This window comes from Salmo salar, chromosome ssa09 (genome assembly GCF_905237065.1).
Source record: "Salmo salar chromosome ssa09, Ssal_v3.1, whole genome shotgun sequence".
Taxonomy (NCBI): Eukaryota; Metazoa; Chordata; class Actinopteri; order Salmoniformes; family Salmonidae; genus Salmo; species Salmo salar.
This window is the reverse complement of record NC_059450.1, coordinates 92,589,126-92,602,164: the sequence shown is the minus strand read 5'-3', so window position 1 is coordinate 92,602,164 and position 13,039 is coordinate 92,589,126. Positions and strand designations below refer to the sequence as shown.

General features: G+C 44.6%; 1 protein-coding gene across 1 annotated transcript in view; it reads right to left on the bottom strand.

Annotated features, from left to right (window-relative positions):
• The window catches only part of LOC106612258 (protocadherin Fat 2), a 65,147-nt gene extending 57,177 nt beyond the window's left edge, over positions 1-7,970 (bottom strand). Inside the window, exon 1 of the mRNA XM_014213260.2 lies at positions 7,687-7,970. The gene's annotated coding sequence lies outside the window, so the exon portion shown is untranslated. The remainder of the gene's footprint in view (positions 1-7,686) is intronic.
• Positions 7,971-13,039: the final 5,069 nt, after the last annotated feature.

Sequence of the window (13,039 nt, the reverse complement as noted above, 5' to 3'; positions counted from 1 at the left end):
TTGTTGTCCTTAAGCCATTTTGCCACAACTTTGGAAGTATGCTTGGGGTCATTGTCCATTTGGAAGACCCATTTGCGACCAAGCCTTAACTTCCTGACTGAAGTCTTGAGATGTTGCTTCAATACATCCACATAATTTTCACTTCTCATGATGCCATCTATTTTGTGAAGTGCACCAGTCCCTCCTGCAGCAAAGCACCCCCACAACATGATGCTGCCACCCCCGTGCTTCACGGTTGGGATGGTGTTCTTCGGCTTGCTGCCATCCCCCTTTTTCCTCCAAACACAACGATAGTCATTATGGCCAAACAGTTCTATTTTTGTTTCATCAGACCAGAGGACATTTCTCCCAAAAATACAATCTTTGTCCCCATCTGCAGTTGTAAACCGTAGTCTTGCTTTTTTATGGCAGTTTTGGAGCAGTGGCTTCTCTTCTTCCTTGCTGAGCCGCCTTTCAGGTTATGTCCATATAGGACTCGTTTTACTGTAAATATAGGTACTTTTGTACCTGTTTCCTTCAGCATCTTCACAAGGTCCTTTGCTGTTGTTCTGGGATTGATTTGCACTTTTCGCAGCAAAGTACGTTCATCTCTAGGAGACAAAACGCGTCTCCTTTCTGAGCGGTATGACAGCTGCGTGGTCCCATGGTTTTTATACTTGCGTACTATTGTTTGTACAGATGAACGTGGTACCTTCAAGCATTTGGAAATTGCTCCCAAGGATGAACCAGACTTGTGGAGGTCTGATTTATTTTGATTTTCCCATGATGTCAAGCAAAGAGGCACTGAGTTTGAAGGTAGGCCTTGAAATACATCCACAGGTACACCTGCAATTGACTCAAATGATGTCAATTAGCCTATCAGAAGCTTCTAAAGCCATGACATCATTTTCAGGAATTTTCCAAGCTGTTTAAAGGCACAGTCAACTTAGTGTATGTAAACTTCTGACCCACTGGAATTGTGATACAGTGAATTATAAGTGAAATAATCTGTCTGTAAACAAATGTTGGAAAAATTACTTGTGTCATGCGCAAAGTAGATGTCCTATCCGACTTGCCAAAACTATAGTTTGTTAACAAGACATTTGTGGAGTGGTTGAAAAACGAGATTTGATGACTCCAAACTAAGTGTATGTAAACTTCCCACTTTAACTGTAGGTGTGTTTATCTTAACTAGGCCGTGTTGGTGACCTCGTAATATAATATGTAATTTAGCAGACACTCTTATCCAAAGCGACAGTCATGCATGCATGCATGGGGCTCCCGAGTGGCGCAGCAGTCTAGGGTACTGCACCTTGTGCAATCTATTGTGCAGTCCCTGGTTCAAATCCAGGCTAGTGATTTGGAGTCCCATAGGGCAGTGCACAAACAGCCCAGTGTTGGCTGCAGTAGGCTGTCGTTCACTGACTTTCCTGGTGAAATAATAATACAAAATATCTAATTCAATTTAACCTGATGGTGATCCTGGGAATTGAACCCACTACACTGGTGTTACAAGTGCTATGCTCTACCAACTGAGCTACAAAGGACCACAGTAATGATATTGTCTGTGTTTAAACAGGTCCTGTCATCTCTTTCAATTTGATGCCATATCAATTTACAGTCTTCAGATCATTCTAAACGAACCTTATCCTTTACATGAACATGGGTTGAGTCCCAAATTATTCCCTATATACAGTGCACTCTGGTCAAAAGTAGTGCACTATGTAGGGAATTGGTGCCATTTGGGACGCAGGCTGTGGACATGGCACTAAACCATTTAATTTTCAGATGTAGGGGTTAAAATGAAATGTTTGTCTGGCTGGCAGTGCTGCTGGTGGGTAAGATCTGAGGTCTGTCTGCTGTTAGCTGTGGGATGTTCTCCTGTTCATGTTCCTGTGTGTTCCTGCCTGTCTTCCTCCTCCTCATTCAAACCCCCGCAGTCACGACCTGTAGGTACACGCTCAGCCATGCTGCGCAGAACAGATCAAATTTCAACATCACCTCCATGGTATTGTACCTGTAAAGGTATTTATTTGGGGCAAAGTTTGCAGTGTTTCTGAGTGATGGTTTTTAACAGCTCATTGATCTCTCTCTCTTTCTCTGTCTCTCATCCCCCCTATCTCTCTCTCTCTCTCTCTCTCTCTCTGTCTGTCTCTGATCCCTCCCCGCTCTCTCCATCTCTCTCTCTGTCTCTCATCCCCCTCTCTCTCTTTGTATCTGTCTCTCACCTCTCCTCCCCTCTCTCTCTCTCTGTGTCTCTGTCTCTCATCCCCCTCTCTCTCTCTCTCTGTCTTTCTATTTATTTCTGTGAAATGTTATATTGCCTTGGGGCTCTATTCAATCCGTATTGTGGAAGTTCAGCAATCTGCAATCGTGCAATCTGTAACGCTTGTGATCCAGATTGAATAGAACTCTACATTGACTGTGCAAGGCACGATTTGGGAGATCTATTCAAACTTTTCACACTAAAAATACTGGTGTAATAAGGACTTTTGATCATTCATCTACCAATCCTTGAGGGTTCCTTATTCTCCATCTATATAGTAGAGTTGACGTGAATCTCTCCCCACAATCATCATCATCAGGCCTTCTACAATCATCTTCATCAGGCCTTCTTTTATTATAATTTAACTAGGCAAGTCAGTTAAGAACAAATTCTTATTTACAATGACGGCCTCCCTTGTTCAGGGACAGAATGACAGATTTTTACCTTGTCAGCTCGGGGATTTGATCTTGCAACTCTTTCGGTTACTAGTCCAACACTCTAACCACTAGGCTACCTGCCGCCCTTCTACAATCATCATCATCATCATTATCATCAGGCCTTCTATTATAAAGGGCTCCAGGCTTTTAACAGATCAAGATGTGTGGTTAGAATCTAGCTATGAGTCAACATGTCTTCCCACCAACAGTCATGCAGGAAATAAATGAATACCTACATGTACTTTTCTTTGGAAATTCCACTGTGCATTTATGTGTGTACGTCTTTTGAATCTTTGTACTGTGTCTGCCAGGCAACCAGGTTACTTTGGAAATACATTGTGGCAGTTATGAATTCCTTATACTACTAAATCTTTTCTCAAGTAAAAAACTTAATGTGAAGTGTTGTTGATTATGGTTATTCTAGAACACAATAAGCACATCTCACAGCATAGTGTATTTCATGATTCAGTACATTGGCTCAACTTGATCAAATGGGGAAGTGGCCAAATGTTCAATCCCAACCTATTTGTTGAGTTACAAAGTATTTCAGCAGCAGTAGACCTACGATGGTAAGTTATTCCATAGACCACTGCCCTGAGCCATGATAACACCCTGTCTGGACCAGTGAATTACCCCTACACCCAGTAACTCTGGACATCAGCCGTTAGATAACTCTCCCCACACCCAGTAACTCTGGACATCAGCCATTAGTTACCTCTACCACCCAGTAACTCTGGACATCAGCCGTTAGTTACCTCTACCACCCAGTAACTCTGGACATCAGCCGTCAGTTACCTCTACCACCCAGTAACTCTGGACATCAGCCGTTAGTTATCTCTACCACCCAGTAACTCTGGACATCAGCCGTCAGTTACCTCTACCACCCAGTAACTCTGGACATCAGCCGTCAGTTACCTCTACCACCCAGTAACTCTGGACATCAGCCGTTAGTTACCTCTACCACCCAGTAACTCTGGACATCAGCCGTAAGTTACCTTTACCACCCAGTAACTCTGGACATCAGCCGTTAGTTAACTCTACCACCCAGTAACTCTGGACAGCAGCCGTTAGTTACCTCTACCACCCAGTAACTCTGGACATCAGCCGTAAGTTACCTTTACCACCCAGTAACTCTGGACATCAGCCGTTAGTTAACTCTACCACCCAGTAACTCAGGACATCAGCCGTTAGTTACCTCTATCACCCAGTAACTCTGGACATCAGCCGTTAGTTACCTCTACCACCCAGTAACTCTGGACATCAGCCGTTAATTACCTCTACCACCCAGTAACTATGGACATCAGCCGTCAGTCACCTTTACCACCCAGTAACTCTGGACATCAGCCGTTAGTTAACTCTATCACCCAGTAACTCAGGACATCAGCCGTTAGTTACCTCTACCACCCAGTAACTCTGGACATCAGCCGTCAGTTACCTCTACCACCCAGTAACTCTGGACATCAGCCGTTAGTTACCTCTACCACCCAGTAACTCTGGACATCAGCCGTCAGTTACCTCTACCACCCAGTAACTCTGGACATCAGCCGTCAGTTACCTCTACCACCCAGTAACTCTGGACATCAGCCGTTAGTTACCTCTCCCCACACCCAGTAACTCTGGACATCAGACGTTAGTTACCTCTACCACCCAGTAACTCTGGACATCAGCCGTCAGTTACCTCTACCACCCAGTAACTCTGGACATCAGCCGTCAGTTACCTCTACCACCCAGTAACTCTGGACATCAGCCGTTAGTTACCCCTTCCACCCAGTAACTCTGGACATCAGCCACCCAGTAACTCTGGACATCAGCCGTCAGTTACCTCTACCACCCAGTAAATCTGGACATCAGCCGTCACTTACCTCTACCACTCAGTAAATCTGGACATCAGCCGTTAGTTACCTCTACCACCCAGTAAATCTGGACATCAGCCGTTAGTTACCTCTACCACCCAGTAACTCTGGACATCAGCCACCCAGTAACTCTGGACATCAGCCGTCAGTTACCTCTACCACCCAGTAACTCTGGACATCAGCCGTCAGTTACCTCTACCACCCAGTAAATCTGGACATCAGCCGTCACTTACCTCTACCACTCAGTAAATCTGGACATCAGCCGTTAGTTACCTCTACCACCCAGTAACTCTGGACATCAGCCGTTAGTTACCCCTTCCACCCAGTAACTCTGGACATCAGCCACCCAGTAACTCTGGACATCAGCCGTTAGTTACCTCTACCACCCAGTAACTCTGGACATCAGCCGTCAGTTACCTCTACCACCCAGTAAATCTGGACATCAGCCGTCACTTACCTCTACCACTCAGTAAATCTGGACATCAGCGGTCAGTTACCTCTACCACCCAGTAACTCTGGACATCAGCCACCCAGTAACTCTGGACATCAGCCGTCAGTTACCTCTACCACCCAGTAACTCTGGACATCAGCCGTCAGTTACCACTACCACCCAGTAACTCTGGACATCAGCCGTTAGTTACCTCTACCACCCAGTAACTCTGGACATCAGCCGTTAGTTACCCCTTCCACCCAGTAACTCTGGACATCAGCCGTTAGTTACCTCTACCACCCAGTAACTCTGGACATCAGCCGTCAGTTACCTCTACCACCCAGTAAATCTGGACATCAGCCGTCAGTTATCTCTACCACCCAGTAACTCTGGACATCAGCCGTTAGTTACCTCTCCCCCCACCCAGTGACTCTGGACTTCAGCCGTCAGTTACCTCTACCACCCAGTAACTCTGGACATCAGCCGTCAGTTACCTCTACCACCCAGTAACTCTGGACATCAGCCGTCAGTTACCTCTACCACCCAGTAACTCTGGACATCAGCCGTCAGTTACCTCTACCACCCAGTAACTCTGGACATCAGCCGTTAGTTACCTCTACCACCCAGTAACTCTGGACATCAGCCGTTAATTACCTCTACCACCCAGTAACTCTGGACATCAGCCGTTAGTTACCTCTCCCCACACCCAGTAACTCTGGACATCAGCCGTTAGTTACCTCTCCCCACACCCAGTAACTCTGGACATCAGCCGTTAGTTACCTCTACCACCCAGTAACTCTGGACATCAGCCGTTAGTTAACTCTACCACCCAGTAACTCTGGACATCAGCCGTTAGTTACCTCTACCACCCAGTAACTCTGGACATCAGCCGTCAGTTACCGCTACCACCCAGTAACTCTGGACATCAGCCGTCAGTTACTTCTACCACCCAGTAACTCTTGACATCAGCCGTTAGTTACCTCTACCACCCAGTAACTCTGGACATCAGCCGTTAGTTACCTCTACCACCCAGTAACTCTGGACATCAGCCGTTAGTTACCTCTACCACCCAGTAACTCTGGACATCAGCCGTTAGTTACCTCTACCACCCAGTAACTCTGGACATCAGCCGTTAGTTACCTCTACCACCCAGTAACTCTGGACATCAGCCGTCAGTTACCTCTACCACCCAGTAACTCTGGACATCAGCCGTTAGTTACCTCTACCATCCAGTGCCACAGGCAGACCAATTACCTAAATGACTGGGAATGGACAGTATTGTATGGCCAGGTCAAATGTCTTCATTTTATTGAGTTGTTTTTTTTTACCTTTATTTAACTAGGCAAGTCAGTTAAGAACAAATTCTTTTTTAGAATGCCGGCCTCAATCTTGCAACCTTTTGGTTACTAGTCTAACGCTCTAACCACTAGGCTACCTGCCACCCCAGTACATTCATTCTGATGTACTGGACAAGACAAGGCCATTTATAGCACACACACACACACACACACACACACACACACACACACACACACACACACACACACACACACACACACACACACACACACACACACACACACACACACACCTATCTATTGGTAAAGCACACTTTACAGTAACATCACAGTGCTGTCTCAGGTTATTCCAGGTTGAAGGAATGTGATGTATCAATAGGAACTCATCAACTCCTAGATGCTAATTTGTTTCAGGAATGAAGCAATATGAATGGAGGAAAGAACTTTACGGCCAATGGGAAGACAGGGAAGTCTCCGTCATGGAAACGGACGAGTAGGCTTCCAGGAGGTTATCTGATGGGCCATCCGTCTGTCATAGGTAATAAAGTTGAAAGTTCAGACCATCAGTGTCTTTTACAGATTTCATAGGTTGGTAGAGCATGGCATTTGCAACACCAGGGATTGTGGTTTTAATTCCCACGGGGGACCAGTATGACCAATTATTTTTATTTTTTATGATGCATTCACTACTGTAAGTCGCTCTGGATAAGAGTCTCTGCTAAATGACAATTTTTTTTTATTTATTGTCATGTAAAATACTGGTCAACACATCTCAGTGACAGAAGTCAAATTATCCTACTGGGGCCACATGATGCCACTCTTGGAAATATGTTTTTGTGTCAGTAAACAGGGGTCAACTAGGGTAAACAGAAGGAGGGACAACTAAGCTACAAGCTTATGAACAAAACTAGTTTATATAGAGAGTATTTGAGATTGATTTTTTTTTTTAAACCAGGCATTTCCTCCACAAACAAGTTTAGCTCAATTCCATGCATATTTCACAGCAATTACTTATCTCCCACGCAATGCATACAGAAAAAACTACAGAAAACGACTTATAGTGAATAGAAATAGTCCGAAATAGTGCACGATATGCAAAATGTTCCCACATTGGAACACACCCTAAGCCATGCCCAGACCGTTCTAGAAGCTGTGTTTCGTCAATAAAACAAACCATGATGACACTTAGCACACAGGATTAACAGTAAGTTTACAGTAACTAACTTGGGTAACACTTTTGTGAATAAGCCTTTATCACTGATTAGACATGTTTAGAAATATATTTTTAATCTGTTATAAATTATGAAACATGTTTTAATATGCTTATCATTTGTAAGACTTTAAGAGTTGTAAAAACGAACTAAAGTTGCACATGAATTCAGCTAACATCAGTCAACACTGACATGACAGAACATAAACTTACCCAAGGTGCTCTGAGTTGACCCCTTCTGAAATGAGTCTTATTATTATTTTCCTCCTTTATGCTTTAAGGATTTTGCAGATCCAGCAAAACGAGAGTGACAAGCACTGTTCTTCTTCCATAGTGTCTCTCATGGGAATCCCCCCCGAAAAAACAGACAATATTGTGAACTCTGTCAGTGTCAGTAGCCGGCTAGCTAACTTTACTCACATCTATTCCACTCAGGAGCTTTGCAGGAGAGTGCTAAGAGACTCCTAGCTCCCTGAGGAACTCCACGGTCCCCTCCCACTTCTCACACTGTCCCCTTCTCCCTCCCTCCCCCCTCCCTCGCTCCCTCCCTCCCTCCCTCCCTCCCTCACCCACACACACACACACACACACGGGTGCCTGTGCACAGATTGTGGGCTGGTGCTTTCATGTTAGCCTTCTGGGCTGGGGCCAGATAAGTGCTCAGTGCTCTCAGGGCGTGTATTGAAACAATAGTTGTTGGTGTGCCTGTCCTGTTTGGATAGTCTAACTCGCAGGTTTGAGAAATTAAATCCTGGCTTGCTCTTATCAGCAAATAGCCTAAACACCATCAAGCAACATTATGGTCTAAACATTTAAATGCTGTTGCTGCATGATTATTTTGCTGCGACAACACTGATCAAATTAAGATCCTAACGAATTACGTGTCATTCATAGGAGAGGTTAATCTATCAGACACTGAGTGACAGCTAATAAGACCAAAACATTAGCTCTCTGTTAGCTGTAATGCCAATAGGTAATGATCTATTGTGGGCTGTAGTGCTGCTGTAGTGCTGTAGTGCTGCTGCTTACTACTGTAGTGCTGCTGTAGTGCTGCTGTAATGCTGTAGTGCTGCTGTAGTGCTGTAATGCTGTAGTGCTGTAGTGCTGATGTAGTGCTGTAGTGCTGTAGTGCTGCTGTAGGTAGTGCTGTAGTGCTGCTGTAGTGTTGTAGTGCTGTAGTGCTGTAGTGCTGCTGTAGTGCTGTTGTGCTGTAGTGCTGCTGCTTACTACTGTAGTGCTGCTGTAGTGCTGCTGTAGTGCTGCTGTAATGCTGTAGTGCTGCTGTAGTGCTGTAATGCTGTAGTGCTGTAGTGCTGCTGTAATGCTGTAATGCTGTAGTGCTGTAGTGCTGCTGTAGTGCTGTAGTGCTGCTGTAGTGCTGTAATGCTGTAGTGCTGCTGTAGTGCTGTAATGCTGTAGTGCTGTATTGCTGTAGTGCTGCTGTAGTGCTGTAGTGCTGCTGTAATGCTGTAATGCTGTAGTGCTGTAGTGCTGTAGTGCTGCTGTAGTGCTGTATTGCTGTAGTGCTGCTGCAGTGCTGTAGTGCTGCTGTAGTGCTGTAGTGCTGTAGTGCTGCTGTAGTGCTGTAGTGCTGCTGTAGTGCTGTAGTGCTGTAGTTCTGCTGTAGTGTTGTAGTGCTGTAGTGCTGCTGTAGTGCTGTAGTGCTGTCGTTCTGCTGTAGTGTTGTAGTGCTGTAGTGCTGTAGTTCTGCTGTAGTGTTGTAGTGCTGTATTGCTGTAGCGCTGTAGTACTGTAGTGCTGTAGTACTGTAGTGCTGTAGTGCTGTAGTGCTGCTGTAGTACTGTACTGCGGTAGTGCTGCTGTAGTGCTGTAGGCTGCTGTAGTGCTGCTGTAGTGCTGTAGTGCTGTAGTGCTGCTGTAGTGCTGTAGTGCTGTAGTGCTGCTGTAGTGCTGTAGTGCTGCTGTAGTGCTGGTGTAGTGCTGTGGTGCTGTAGTGCTGTAGTGCTGCTGTAGTGCTGTAGTGCTGCTGTAGTGCTGTAGTACTGTAGTGCTGTAGTGCTGCTGTAGTGCTGTAGTGCTGTGGTGCTGTAGTGCTGCTGTAGTGCTGTAGTGCTGTAGTGCTGCTGTAGTGCTGTGGTGCTGTAGTGCTGCTCTAGTGCTGCTGTAGTGCTGTAGTGATGTAGTGCTGTAGTGCTATAATGCTGTATTGCTGTAGTGCTATAGTGTTGTATTGCTGTAGTGCTGTAGTGCTGTAGTACTGTATTGCTGTAGTGATGTAGTGCTGTAGTGCTATAGTGCTGTATTGCTGTAGTGCTGTAGTGCTATAGTGCTATAGTGCTGTATTCCTGTATTGCTGCAGTGCTGTAGTGCTGTAGTGCTGTATTGCTGCTGCTTACACCCTGAGGTCAAAAGACTTTGTCTTATTGTTGTGTAAACAGTGGCTCACCGCACATGCTCAACACAACTCTCAGCAAATTATCCGAGGGTGTCAAATGAGGTGAACACACCAGAGCAAAAGGAGATATTTGATTCTCTCAGGGAGGGGAGCGCATCAAAAGATTAGAAAGACCTTAGGGTCTGTCCTCAGTCTTCACCATGGGTTTAGTGGTACTGTGAGGTGTCAACACGGTTCAGGATACAGTGAGAAACAGAAGCTGTCGATATACGCTGTACCTCTCCTTCTAACCCAGGTGCAGGAACAGTGGTGCAGACTGAAGATGAAAAGAGAACTCTTGGTAGTAAGACAATTGAAGTGTGCTTTCAAAAGTCAATACTTTATTGGTAGAACACCTCAGGACACAAACACCAGAGTGAGAAAGTCAGAACAGAACTTGGTCCCTCGTCAGTTCCTCCAGGCATTGTGATTCACGTAAGCAGGCCACGAGGACAGTGCCAGGACCTGATATTTCCAGGGGCACAGTGAACACATGGACGTCAGGGGGAAGAGAGGGAGTCTGTTGGGAATGGCCTACAAAGACAACAGAAGGTAGGCACTGGGCCAGCAGCAGCAGGGGCACCTGTCAGAAGAAGAATACCTTTAGGATGAGGATTAAGAGTAGCACACAGACACAGTCCTAATGCTGGTGAAGAAACAACCTGGCATTGCATAGATATCAGTTTCGGAATGTTTTTTAATTTGAGTAGCATTTAATTGTTTATTCAAGATTTAGTTTAGCAGTCAACCAAAGCAATAGAAGCAGGACCAGTCTTTAAAATCATGATTCATGAACTGTCGGGCTAGACTGGATAATCTGCAGGGTGGAATTTTCTCAAGCCTGCAGAAATTGTTTTATATAATAAAAAATAAAAAAATACATATTTCAATTCAAATGAAACCAAACACAGATACTTAACACAGTTGTATTGAAGTATATACAGACAGTATGGTAATTATTGAAACATTTCCCCAAAGGTTCTTCTATCTGTCTCTTAAAAGAATGAAATAGGTAGGAAACAAGTCAATATAATCCCATAAAGATGTTATCAGGTCACATACCTGACATGTTGGGACCATTCCTCTCTAACCTCTAGACAGACAGCCAGGTAATGGGCAGTGAGGCTGTGAAAGGCATTTTTTCAACAGTCAGATAGTAGAGTCTATTGACCATACTCTTAAACACGTGAATGATGGATGGCTGAAGGTCTCTGTTGAACCCCAGTCAGTCCTACAACATAAATACTACTTTAACTTTTGTTTAGTGTGTCTGTCAGTACGTTCACTTATTTGCCCCATTCCTTACCCCTATTCCTTACCCCCATTCCTTACCCCCATTCCTTACCCCCATTACTTTCCCCCTTCCTTACCCCATTCCTTCCCCCTTCCTTACCCCCTTCCTTACCCCCAGAGTAAATAGAACTGTGGGTCATATAGGACAGGGGCTGGGGGACAGAGTGATGTAGCTAGAAAATTCAGAGAGAGGAGAAGATATAAAGTTAAAATGGAACTGATTCCAAATGCTAAATTCTATATTCTAAATTCCACATTGTAGATTCTAAATTCTAAATTCCAGTATAAAAAACTGCACTGTTTACGAATTTGTTAATTTGGATTTGTGTGACTCCGCATCAATGAATGCTGTAATAAGCCTGTGGTTTGAAACATGAACTAACATTACAGTAACTACAGACCGGAAAAACGTACTGAAGTGTAACCTGCCCGCTCGCCCCTACTAACAGATAAGGATCCCTCCTGCAGAGATAGAAGATAGATGACAGTTGATCTTTCTCAAGTATGTTGGGCTGTCAGAGTGGCCCAGGACTCACACACACACACTTCTGGGCCGCTCTCTGGGCTTTCAGGAGTCTTCACCAAGTAAACACCAGCATCCAACCGCCACCTGACCATCAGATACACACACACACACACACACACACACACACACACACACACACACACACACACACACACACACACACACACACACACACACACACACACACACACACACACACACACACACACACAGTCTCTGTCTGTGTCTGTGTGGAGTATTTACTTGGTGGTGGCAGTCAGTCAGATACCAATGCATTTAGGAGGACTGTTAGAGGTGTTAGCTTGTTAGAGTGGCTGAACACAGTTTCAGATTACACCATTATTACAGATGTAGGGTCTTAATTTGATCACCCTGTTGTTGCAGGACATTTCACCCTACACAGCAGGAAAAAGGTCTAAAAAGGCTTCTAAAGTTTGTAATTTCCACTTAAAAATGTCAGACTTGATTTGCCCTAACAAAACATTTATCAATCCCTACAAAAATGGCCATTAATTTTAATCCACATAATAATTCAAATTTTCTTTTGCTGCAGGAATTTCCTGCTGTGAGAAACTGGTGAAATTACAGACAGAAGTTGGCAGATTGGCTATACCGGCTGTACCGACTTTACTGGCTGAACCGACTTCAGACGAGTGGAGCAAAACGGAGAACACCATCGTGTTCGTGAGAGTCTCACCTTTCCATAGAGGGGTCACAATAGTTTCTAGGCCGCTACAGATGATTTTGTGAGAAGACCGATTTTCAGGACGTCTCATGGTCTGACAAACACCGCTATAGCTCTGTCACCTTTCACCGCACATGCGGAAGTGCAACACTTGTGCACGTGGTGAATTGAGACGCATCCAGTGTCAAGATATCTCTTGCTTGAACTGACGGATTTATATGGGGATTTATGTATTTTTTTCACTGGGGCACTGACATCAACTCTAGTGAGTTTTAAGACAGATAGCCTTGGCAGCTTGATCTCGCGAGCTTACATCTAGTACATGTATTTCCATCAAAAGAGATCAATCAAAAGAAATCAAGCTTAAGAGATCAAACTGGCTCATAAGGCTATGGATATACAGTGCCTTCGGAAAGTATTCAGACCCCTTGACTTTTCCCACATGTTGTTAGGTTACAGCCTTATTCTAAAATTGATTAAATAGTTTTTTACCCCTCATCAATCTACACACAATACCCCATAATGACAAAGCAAGAACAGGTTAAGACATTTTAGCAAATGTATTAAAATAATAACTGAAGTATCACATTTATATAAGTATTCAGACCCTTTACTCAGGACTTTGTTGAAGAACCTTTGGCAGCAATTACAGTCTCGAGTCTTCTTG